This window comes from Arachis duranensis, chromosome 1 (genome assembly GCF_000817695.3).
Source record: "Arachis duranensis cultivar V14167 chromosome 1, aradu.V14167.gnm2.J7QH, whole genome shotgun sequence".
NCBI lineage: Eukaryota > Viridiplantae > Streptophyta > Magnoliopsida > Fabales > Fabaceae > Arachis > Arachis duranensis.
Window position 1 is genome coordinate 25,897,926 of NC_029772.3, and position 541 is coordinate 25,898,466.

Sequence of the window (541 nt, forward strand, 5' to 3'; positions counted from 1 at the left end):
TTGTGTAATTCTTCTGTGCATCATTTAGAACACGGCTGGCATAATAAATGACGTGCAAAAGCTTGTTATGCCTCTATCCCAACACTGCACCAATGGCATGGTCACTGGCATCACACATTAGTTCGAATGGCAATGTCCAGTCTGGTGCAGAGATGACTGGTGCTGTGACCAGCTTGGCTTTCAGGGTCTCAAATGCCTGCAGACACTGTGTGTCAAACACAAATGGTGTGTCAGCAGCTAGCAGGTTTCTCAGAGGTTTTGCAATTTTCGAAAAATCCTTTATAAACCTTCTGTAGAATCCTGCATGCCCCAGAAAGCTTCTGATTGCCTTAACATTGGCAGGTGGTGGTAATTTTTCAATTACTTCTACCTTTGCCTTATCCACCTCTATTTCCTTGCTTGAAATTTTGTACCCAAGGACAATTCCTTCAGTCACCATAAAGTGACATTTCTCCCAGTTTAAAACCAGGTTAGCTCTTGGCACCTTTTCAGGACAAGTGCTAGATGGTCAAGACAGGAGTTGAATGAGTCTCCAAATACT